This window comes from Ictidomys tridecemlineatus, chromosome 11 (genome assembly GCF_052094955.1).
Source record: "Ictidomys tridecemlineatus isolate mIctTri1 chromosome 11, mIctTri1.hap1, whole genome shotgun sequence".
NCBI classification, from domain to species: Eukaryota; Metazoa; Chordata; class Mammalia; order Rodentia; family Sciuridae; genus Ictidomys; species Ictidomys tridecemlineatus.
The window spans coordinates 108073017-108082085 of NC_135487.1; positions in this window are offsets into that span (position 1 = coordinate 108073017).

Genomic DNA, 9069 nt, shown 5'->3' on the forward strand with positions numbered 1-9069 from the left:
GGACAACAGGACAAATTCATTCATCATTCATGTCATAGATATATTTTTTTGGAAAGTGCCAACTCCTGCTCTTACATAATAGCTGCCTGAAAACTTGGGCATGAAATTTAAAATTTCGGAATAACAGAATTTGGTTATTGAATGCAAAGCTTTTGTATGTGTCCTTGTGGTGTCACCCAGAAGGACAAAAGGATTGGAGGCACTTGTGGTTCTTTTTTATGTGGTATGTAAGAGGGAAATTGAAAAATGAAGTCAGCAGAATCTAAGCACAGATGCCCCACCCCCAAATTGTTGATCCTATTCTTATGGCACATGTTGGTTTAATAAAAGTTTCTTTCCATCCCTAACTAGATCTCTTTCTGCTCTTGATTTTGAAGGATCTTGAGTAAATAAGAACATGTAAACTACAAACAGAAACATCTAAAGGTTATTATTGAAAGCCTACTAAGTATTAGGTTCTGTGAGATGGCTGTGGTAACTACTGTCAGAGAGCTGGTGTTCCAGTCATGATTTGATTGTCAGTGCTGGCCAAGTTTATCACTTCCTCCCTAGGTCCTGGCATAGGACCTAGCATGTAGTAGGTGCTCAGCAAGTGCTTACTGAATTCAACAATAGCTAGAGCCATTTGTGGCTGTCAGACAATCCACCCGCCCTGGATTGGTTCCCAGAATGCTCCAGATCAGGCCAGCCTTGGCTCGGAAACCATTGCCAGGTGTCTCTTCTTTTGCCTCTTCCACTTTCCTGAAGGATTCAAGCAGAAATGTCCTTCTTCTGGGTCACTGAGTGAAGGACCTTAAGGCCTGGACCAACCACACTTAGAGGAATGAAAAACAGCTGAGAGGGCAGCGGCCAGAAAGAATGGTGCAGACGAGCAGAGGATGAGGATGTTTTCCTGTACTAGATTTTCTCGAAAGAGCTTTTTATCCAGGGTATCAAAATAACCAGCAGCTGATGCATTTGCTGACTTGGAGGACAGATTGTGGCGTGTACAGTAATTGTTGTTATTTCTGAGGATGCAGAAGCCTGCAGCCATTGAGTGTCTCATCAACGGCAGTGCTCAGCCCAGCACAGACCTCCTGCCTCTCCCTCCCCTCATTCCAGAAGCCAGGACAAAGTGCACCTGCTATTTAAAACACCAGCAGGCTCAGCAGAGACCTGCCAATGACATGGGACCGCTGGATCCGCTTGCAATACTTGAGAAATAAGGAAAATCTTATCCCAGTTGCTGGAGGAAGTGATAGCGGTAACTCAGATTTCCTTTCTCCTTTTCCTTCTAATCAGCGTGAAGAAAAACTTCGGAAGGGGAGATATTTCATAACACTTAGTGAGATGACATGGTTACGGAATTGCAAGTGATCAATCTAGCCACCTTATTTATGGATGAGGAGACAGGGGCTTAGGAGGGACAGAGGCTCAGCCAAGTGCAAACAGCCAGTGTCAGGGCCAGGAGTAGGGCTTCTGGATTTCTAGGCGAGTCTTCTTCCCCCAACACTCCCTCAAGGAAGCAGAGAGGAAGACCTGAGACCTTAGGCTGCAGGAGAAGGCTTGGGAGGAAACGAGACAGGCAGGGTACAGGGAGAGTCAGGGGTACCCCTTTTCCTGTAGGGCCCAGCTCTGCCCACTCCTGGGACCTGCTCCTGGCTCTCGAGCTCTGGCTGGGAAATCTTCATTTTCTTCCTCTCTCCTCATTCCCTCCCTTCCATTTGTATGTGTTCCCTCTCTTATAGATGCTGCTGGCCCAGCTACTAGATTTCTCAACCTCATTTCACCACCAATTTCCTCAGCAAAGTCATCTACATCTACCATTTCCTTGGCTTCCCTTGAATTCCTGCAGCATGCTTTCCATCTTCCTCCCCTCCCCTGCCCTCTATGGAACGGATATTTTTCTTCAACAATACCAGTTGCAAAAAACACGACCCCCAGCATGATCATAGCAGCATTTATCTATTGCCTCCCTTATTTTAGACATGGGGCGAGGCACTTTGGTGAGTCCCATCCATAGCCCCATTCCTATTGTGGGTAAGGAAACTGACGCCTTAAGGATAGTTGTAGTTGGACAATGACTGAGTAGAGATTTGAACCCAAATTTGTGACACTCCTGCTTTTGAACTGTGCCTCTTCCTCCTTTAGGAGACTTTGCTGGTCCCCAGCCTCCCCTCCTGATGACCTCTTGTTTGGAACACTTTTCTCCAGAGACTGCTGTGACAGTGCTGTCCTGAGTCACACTGTCTACAGTACTAAAGTCTCTGTCTGCTCTCAGAAGGCCTGTGTCTCCCACAGCTCCGTCCCAGGGCTTCTTGTTTTCCTTCACACTTGTTCTTCCTGGGGTTCTACCCTGACTTCACGATTCTAACCATAGCTCCAACTTTGACCTCTCCTGCATGCTTCCTCAGTCACCAGCACTCCGGATGTCCCCGTGGGTTCTTGTTTTAGCCTACCTGCCTAGGCACTAGCAGAAACTGTTTCCCTTCTCATCTGTGGCCCTCAGCTTCTCCATCTAAAACCCTTGATCTTTTGTTTTTTCAAATTGATTTTTTAAATTTATATACAACAGCGTTACAATTCTTATTACACATATAGAGCACAATTTTTTATATCTCTGGCTGTATACAAAGTATATTCACATCAATTCGTGTCTTCATACATGTACTTTGGATAATGATGTCCATCACATTCCACCATCATTTCCAACCCCATGTCCCTCTCTTTTTTCCCAACCCTCTGCCCTATTTAGAGTTCGTCTATTCCTCCCATGCTCCCTCTCCCTACTCCCCCTATGAATCAGCCTCCTTATATCAGAGAGAAACATTCGACATTTGGTTTTTTGGGATTGGCTGACTTCACTTAGCATTATCTTCTCTAACTGCATCCATTTACCTGCAAATGCCATGATTTTATTCTCTTTTATTGCTAAGTTATATTTCATTGTGTATATATGCCTCATTTTTTTTATCCATTCATCTATTGGGGGGGCATCTAAGGTTGCAAAACCCTTGATCTTAACTGAGTGAGGCAGTAGCCCCACAGGTCTCTCCCTTGGGACAGGTTAGACTGAGGACCCAACAGTTCAGCCCTTCTCCTGCGGGGGCACCACAGGCCAGGAAAGCCACCAGCTTGGAACTGGCAACTTGAGTCCACCTAAACCATCTACCCACTGAGGCAGTGTGACCTTGGAGGTCACACTATCTTCTTTGAGGCATAATAATTAAAACTGCCTATAATTATATTGGTTAAATTTATTGAATAAATAATATTTCAATACCAGCCATGTTCCATTCCCCTTCTAGGTGCTGGGGATTCGTACAAATACACAAAATAGCCTCTAGATATATGAAATTTAAATTCTAGTAATTTGCCTCCCCTGTTTAACAAATGTACATTATTTTATGTATACTATACTTCTGGCCCATTTAAAAAATGGTGGTTTTCCTGACAAGAGTATGTGACAGAAGCAGAGACTCGCAGAGGTGATCCAAGCAATGGGCTTCTTAGGTGCCAAGAGAGTCAAGTGAACCTCTGGGGGTCAGGTGCCCTGAGTGACCTGATCCAAAGAGCTGCCAGCTTCCACTTTCTCAGACTGGCTTGACCCTGTCCTAACAAGGGCTCTCCACCTCCCCCATCCCATTATCTCATGGCCACCATGGGGATCACGCAGACCAAGTGTTGTCACTGGTGTTATAGAGGCCTCTCCTGCTGGGACAAGTCTTCAGTGTGTCTCATGAGCCTGTGGGCGAGGCAAGTAGGTGCACCTCCATCCGGGATTCACTGTGCAATTATCACCAGCTCTGGAGTTGGGACATTTCTGTGGTGATCAAATTCCAACCTGCAGAAAGCATTGGCTTCTCTCTTCTGTCACATGGTGACAATTAAGATCTTATCAGCTGAGAGTGTAGGAGCCTCATTACCTTCACTGGTAATGCTCCTAAAGAAGAGTGGGAGACAGGTGGGGTAGGTGACATTCTGGGCGACTCTCTGAGCCACCATGTCAGGGATTAAGCTCAATTCATTTAATAAAACCCTGTCCTTGGGCAGGATCTATGTTAGGTACAAGGAAACAAAGTTCAAGAAGAAGAATTTTTTGCTATTATAGGAACCTACTATCCAAGGGGAAGTGGACATACAGATTGGTGAGAGGTCAAGGGGAAAATGTGGAGGCTCAGAGGATGGAGAATTTGACCTACCTGGAGCTTCAGGGACTCTTTGTTTTTGTCCTAATTGCACTTTAGCATAAGTTCCATGTTCTTTTAGAGTGACATAGGAGGCCCTGTGCCATCTGGCTCCTCCTGCCCCTACATTCCCTTCTTTGCTAATTCCTTTTCTTTGCTTTAGTCTTAGCCTTGGGGAATTTATTTCTCCAGATCATTTTGCAATTTCACTCAGGGCCATAAATATCATTTAAAAAACTAACGGCCATTCCCCAACCTCCTTCATCTGGCCCATTTCTCTTCTTTTGTGATGCATCTTTTAGAATCTTTGAGGATGTGTCTGGTGGGGTGCTTTTCTTGATCCCCCTAACCAAGATCTTGTATCCTTTCTAGGTGCTTCTTAGCACTCTGTATTGCTCAGAACACATGCGTAATAAATATTTTTTAATGAGTTATTGTCTGAGCTGAGCATGAGCAAGAGCCAGGAGTAGAATGTTGGGAGGGTACCAATGGAGACGTAAGGAACAGCTTGAACTAAGATGCGCCATTGTGAGACGGCGTGGTGTATGCCGGGAAGATGAGCCAGGCTGGTGCTGATGGGACAGGAAACAGCAGCAGATGAAGCTAGTGCCATCATAGGAGAAGTCAAGGAGGGCCTGCATCATGGGGGGTGAGGGAAGGACCAGACCCCCGGGAGACCACCTGGGGCCTGAAGTCACAGGTGAACAGAGGTGGTGGCAGCCTGAGCCAAATGCTGGGAACCGTACCTGCAGAGACACATTCAGAATACGTTTGGGGGACATATTTATCAGGAGGTAGGGAATAGTTGGATCGAGGAGGGGGTCCGTGAGGAAGAGGAAGCGTTCTCCAGGATGCCCCCTGGATTCCTGATTTGCTTGACCAGGTAAATGGCAGTGTTAACAATGAAGAGAGGGCATCCAAAGATGGAGCCCATGTGGTGGATGGGGAGGCAGAAGTCTTCAGTTTAGGATTTTGGGGGGCCTCTGGGACATCGAAGGGCACATGTGAAATATGTAATTGAGGAGCTCAGAAACGAGGTCAAGGACCGTCGTGTTGTCCATACACTGCACACAGCTGAAGGGAGCCCGTGGCATCTCCTGAGAGTCTCTGCTGAGGACTCACCTCCCCATGGAAGCCATACTCTCACTTCTCCACAGCTTCAGCACCAGGCCAACAGCGGGGCATCTCCCAGAGGCCTGGACACAGGGAAAGAGGCTCCCGTGTCCTCTGGTTCTCCCCTAGTTGTTTATTTCTATAATACCCAGTCCCTATCAGAGGTGCAGGTCAAAGGTCGAGAAAAAACCAGGACCCTGGCGGCTGATGGCCTTCCCCATCCCATCTTCCCCCCTCCATCCTCCTCTCTGGGGCTGGCAAGAGTGGGTTTGTTTTTTGTTTTTTTCCTTCTCTTCTCAGTCACAGCCCCTCTTAAGTCACATCTTGAGCTCCCTCCAAAAGGCTTTTACTAAGACTCAGTGATCAAGTCCTCCAAGCCTGGTTCCTGATATTTTATGGGGGCTGAAGGAATTCAGAGCCCTCCCTCCAGCTGCTGCCTGGAGAATGCCTGACTTTCAAAACCACGGTCTTGCAGTGGACTCAGAAACCCTACTCTGGATGTGGAAAGCCGAAGAGAGCGACTCCTCTTCCTATTCCAGCGGCTGCAGTCTCGGCAGCACCCTGTGAAAACCGCGTGCCTCTGGCAGAATGGGTGGGGGGCGGTGATCACAGACTGGGAAAAGCTCAGAAGGATATCTAGTCATCTCCTTATGACATTTGTATACAGGCAACAGTCTGCTCTCTCCAAGAAATAGTGAAATCCTCAGGGACTTTATTACTCATTGTAATACCTGGAATACAATAGATCCTCAATGAATGCATGTTACATAAAATTAAACAGAAACCCACAGGTGTTGAAAATAACTTACAAATAATCAACCTAGACTGTGGGCTGACATATCCATGCTCTCAGTACTGTGCCTTACTGACTAATTTAGGAAACATTTTATTTATGGTACTGGGCATTTAACCCAGATGTGATCTACTACTGAGCTACATCGCAAGCCCTTTTTTAACTTTTATTTTATTTTGGGGTCTTGCTAAGTTGCCAAGGCTGGCCTGGAACATGCGATCCTCGTGCCTCGGCCTCCAGAATAGCTGGGTTATGGGTGGATACCACCGAGGCTGGCTGATTTTAGAAAAATGCTTAATGAACCAGGTGTCAGGTCTCTAGAATTAGGTTTTGTCAAGCTCCGTCACTCAGGGGATGCTGGCTAACTTAATTCCTCCATGATCTGGTGTGCTTCTTGAGTCCTGATCAGCTGAGGACTGTCTTTCTTTTCAGAAAGCAAGCAGTTTGGGATCAGTGGGGCATCCTGTGCCCCTCGGTGTGGAACTGCAGGCCCAACTGGTGTGTAGCACATGGGAAACATGCAGTATCTCTTCTGATATTGCTTAGTTGACAAGAGGCCTATTTTAAACTCTGTCCTCTGCCCAATTTTGAGCCTGGCAAAAATTACCTCTCTAGAGGGATTGGTGTGTGTGTGTGTAGGGGGGTGTGCTCAGGTGACCCTGAGGTCTCAGTCCTACTCTTAGGAAATGACTTGGGATGCCCACTGGCCTTGAGATAAAACCACCTGAAGTCCGTGGGTTTTCTTAGGGTCATTGCAGTGACAGAGCTGACTTGAATGATGGAAGAGCTCACTTGTACATTGAATGAAGAAGGTATTTGGGCATAAACAGGGTCAAGAGGAAGGCCCCTGAAAACATCCTGCATATGTTTTCAGGTAGCTCTCAGAAAAGCTGTATTGATTTCTGTGGATTATTTTCTTTCTCACTCTGGGACTTTGCACATGCTTTGCTCTCTGCTAGCCACATTTGCTCTGCTCTGTACCCCTTCACTTAGCTGACCGCCCCCAGGCCTCAGTGAAGGTGTGACCTCTAAAGGTAGCCTGGCTGTCCAAGTCTGGGTCAGGGACCCTAACCCCTCTGATTGGGTCTCCACATACTCCACCCTCTATGATAAAGACCTATCTGTTTGCTTGTCTTCCTTCTTTTCCCCCCAAACCTGACAAGCTTCTCTCTGGAGTGGCCAGGGCCATGGCATCCCCAGCACCTAACACCGTGCCTGCACACATAGATACTCCACTCTGAATTGTGGCTCATCTGTAGGTCTGCATGTGTGCTCTTAAATTCTTGGCTTGCCTTTCTGTGGATATAAGTAAAATGTGCATAGTCATGCTTTCTTCTTAGCATATATCTTTCTCTGTGATAAAAAGCCTAGACTTCAAAACCAAGGCGATTTGGGTCCTAATTCCAGCTTCTTTGCTTCCCGAGTCTAACGCATGTGATTTGAAATGATACCTGCCCATACACACATGAGAGGGTCTTTCTAGTGGTTTCTCCATATGGACTTGGGTGCATGACCTCCCCTAGGCACGCATGACCCCCTGCATGCACCCCCCCCCCACCACATACATGCACCTGTGTCCTGTTGTGGGCTAAACCAGGTGGACGGTACTTTGGGCAGTCGGAGGGAGGTTTGAGTGGCCATCACAAGGTTAATGAAAAAGGGGTGCGGATGCTTGGGAACAAAAAGGTGAGAATTCAACCCAGAACCCGTCTTCTGCAGCTCCTGGCTTCTCTGGGCCGCAAGATGTCCTCAGGCTGTCTTCCCTTGGCCATTCCGCAAGCCTGAAGGGCCTTTTCGTTTATTGGCATTCTAATTTTAAAGTTCCCATGTGCAGAGATGACTTTGATCTCCAGGAGGAGTTCATTTCTTCCCATTAGCATCCCATTATACAATCCCTGACAGATTAATCACAGCTATTGTTGTACTGTTTATTCTACACACTGTATAATTTTACTTTCAAAATGTTATTTTAATTAAGAAGGAAGTGCATGAGGGGAAGGCATTTTCCTGACAGACAGGCTTCTCCAGCCTCACTGAGCAGGTGTAGGCCCGGCCGCCTGTGACAGCAACCTCTCTGGCAAAGAGTTGGCCTCCCATAGCCAAAGGGTAAGTGAGTCCTGTGGTTTTATGATGTGACAGGAGGACTCTGAACAACTTGATCGAAGCTGAGTTATTATTTTTCCAAGAATTTTTCTTCTTTGTGGCTAAAGCAAAGAATTCATCTTTGTACCCTATCCCATACAGAGATGGAGGTGAGGCCGATGCTCTGCTGCTTCATTTGGGGCTGAGTTCAGTCTGCCTCAACCACTGATTAACCCTGTGACCTTGGGCAAGTTACTTAACTTCTCTCAGCACCAGTTTCCTCAGAGAAGAATGATACCCTCTAGGCATACATATGGAAATGCTAGAAGATTCAACCAAGAAAATGTACCTAAGGTACTTTGGGATATTTCTTGGCACATAGGGAGGGCCCAGTAAAAGGGTCAGTATTTAATCCCATCTACTCATTTACCTCTGCTCAAGTCAAGCTCAGGGTGACAAGAGAGCAGCCCCAAGACGGGGACAGACAGACTTGGCCAACTTGACAGTTGTGCAGAGGGCCCACCCTGGTTTGGAAAGAGCAACCACTCTTGAAACCACAGAATCCAGAACCACATTTCAACTTCACCATTTACCCTCAAGGGCTGGACCCAGAGCCAGATACCAAGCAGTTGGAGCAACAAGTTCATTTTTTAAAAAAGAAAAACATTTTGTGGTGAGGGAAAAAAATGCTTGCACAAGAAGCTCAAGAAGAGAGACAGAGATTAAATAAAGAGTTACTCTGCTACCAGGGTATAGGATAGGGCAAAGGCTTGGCTTGAACTCTGCATCTAGTGTGTACTTTGATAAATCCCAATTCAGTTGTATCATGTCAACACAAATGTTGTACTCCTGGACCTGAATGGCAGATTAAGGTGGGGAAAACTCTTTTGTTCCTTTGGAAGTAAATTCTTTATT